A 2,721-nucleotide genomic window follows, 5' to 3' on the forward strand; every position below is an offset into this window, starting at 1 on the left:
CTAGGCTGATTTATGAAGAAAATGAACGTAAACTGGAGGCAAGAACTCAGTAAATACTGCTCGAGCCAAAGTTATTAAAAAAAAGAAAAAGGGGGAAATTGTGAAAAAGGCATATTGTATGTGTGGCTCTACGCAGATATTTACTATATGTAATCTGATAGAAAAGTTATACTATATTAACATTAGAATAATGTAAGTGAATGTAGTTTTGTAATTAACAATGTCATAGTACTATAGAAGCTGTGTATGTGTGTTATATTTTTTTGCTCAAGAAGAGAAATTCCTCAGCACAGAGATAACATTCACGGAGGCCCCTAAATCTTACAGAGGCCCCTAAACCTTCTAGTGAAGAAGAATTTATGGCCTCTTATCCACAGAACCTAACTTTCTCAAGGACGTATGCTCTCATGCGTTCTTTTAATTAACAGAAAACTTTTGTGACAAGAAACAGCTGAAAATTACTCGTTTTACGTAAGATATGAATAGTCATAAATTGAAGGCTTAAAAAAGAAGACTTCTCTTTGTTCTGGGCCCTTCTCCTTCCTAGCCTTTGTCTGGGAGGGAGGGGGGACAAAAGCCCGGGCTACCTTCTTTGCTCTTGTTGTCTCATTATTTGTCCTGTCTCTGAAAACTTTTTTTAAACTTTTATTATTGTATTAATATTTTTGTAACCAATTTTTATTCTTTATTAAATATTCATAAATTTCAAAAAAACGAGTGATTGGCATTTATCACAATATTTTTGTACTTAGTTTTTAAAATTCGTGTTTATTGCTGTATGTTTTAAACTCTATTAATTCAGTAACCTAAACACGACAGCACCCCAATTAAGCAGAATTACATTAGCCTGGTTTTCTAAGGGAGAAAGTGGTTTTAAATTAAAATAATATTGGTATAATTTCTCTTTCTCTGTTCTTTTGTGGGGTTGGTGGATTTTTTTTTTTTTTTTTTTTTTTTTTATGTTGTTTGTTTTGTTTTGGATTTCTTTGTTACTAAACAATGAGAGTTACAAGATCAAGTCTACTTTGTTTTCTCGCTACCTGTGAAATACACCTCGACTTCAAGGTAATGTTCCTGATCCTGTAAATGGCTACAATGAGAATTGTTCGGGGGAAAAAGGAAAAAGAAAAAAGAAGGCCCCTTGGTCTTTAGAGCTTTCTCTGTTCAGGATTTCTAATTTAGCAGAAAATACAGAGATTTCTCTAGCTGCACTCTCAATTCTATCCGGACGTGGACTGGACATGGATTTCATTTGTCACCTCCTCTGTTCCCACCAGCCAAACTTCTACATACTTGGGCTATAAAAAAGTAGATAAAAGAGTAGAGAGAGAGCAAAAAACCAAACCAAACCAAACCAAAGCAAAACAAAACACACCAACACAAAGAAAACATGAAGAAAAAAAAAAAGTTTTCAAATAAAATTTCAAGTAAAACACAGAAAAAAATAAAATTAAAAAGTTAAAAAGGAAAAATTAGAAATAAAAAGCAAAAATAAAAAGGAAAAAATTAAAAAAGAAAAAATTAAAAAGGAAAAAATTAAAAAGGAAAAAGTTAAAGAGAGAAAAAAAGAGGAAAAAATAAAAAGGAAAAAAATAAAAAGGAAAAAAATAAAAAGGAAAAAATAAAAAGGAAAAAATAAAAAGGAAAAAATAAAAAGGAAAAAATAAAAAGGAAAAAATAAAAAGGAAAAAATAAAAAGGAAAAAATAAAAAGGAAAAAATAAAAAGGAGAAAAATTACAAAGGAAAAATTACAAAGGAAAAATTACAAAGGAAAAATTACAAAGGAAAATTTTTGAAAGAAAAAATTTAAAAATACAAAAAGACCTCACTTATTAAAAAAAAACCCTACATAAAAAATTCAAAGTAATTAAAAATAAAAAAGTATAATCAACTTTACAAAGAGATTCATTATGGCAATTCAACACTTAGCAAGTTTCCCTGGGAATTTACAGACTTGTGGGCATATGGTGCTGAACAATGCCTGATTTACCAACATGAAATTGGTACATTTCCTTGGCAATGTGCCCTGAGCAGTACAAAAATTCCAATCAGCATGGAAAATATGAAAAAAAAAAATCCTTTACTAAAATGAGAGAGAGGAAAACCAGCAAATCCAAGGAACAAAGAACATCTAAATCCCAGCTTGCCTGGAAAACAAGCTCAGGAATTTCTAACAAGGAAAACTTTTGCAGCTTTGGAGGAATTTGGTGCAAGTTCATGGAATGATGATTTCAAATCTGCTTCCCCTGCTCTGATTTTAAAGGGAAGTGGCATTAAACACGTCAAGTTACTCCTGTCCAAGAAGGATCCCTATTTTGTGTGAGTAACAATCCCAAGAAACTCCAGTCTTACTTGTATTTGACATCTCAAAGTCTCAGCAGAGTTGGGAAGTTTCAATGAAACAAAAGAGCCACAATGCCTGGAACAACAAAATTCTCCTTGGCCAAAATCAGGACATTTATTTACAAATCCAGGGAGGAGGAGGAGGAGGATGACACCAGGAACACACTCCAGCTGAAAGTCACCGTTTATTGGAAAAGGCAGGAAATAAAATGGACACTCTCTGGTTCTGCTCCAGCAATTCTCCGGGAGTTGGAGAGAAAAGTGGGAACCTCAGACCGGGACAGGGCATTCCAGGGGCTCTGCCTCGCAGGGGCTCTCTCCTCTTTTGCCAGCTGCCTGCAAGAGGAAAAACAACGGGAGTCAAGTGTCAAACCTGG

This window comes from Prinia subflava, chromosome 5 (assembly GCF_021018805.1).
Source record: "Prinia subflava isolate CZ2003 ecotype Zambia chromosome 5, Cam_Psub_1.2, whole genome shotgun sequence".
NCBI lineage: Eukaryota > Metazoa > Chordata > Aves > Passeriformes > Cisticolidae > Prinia > Prinia subflava.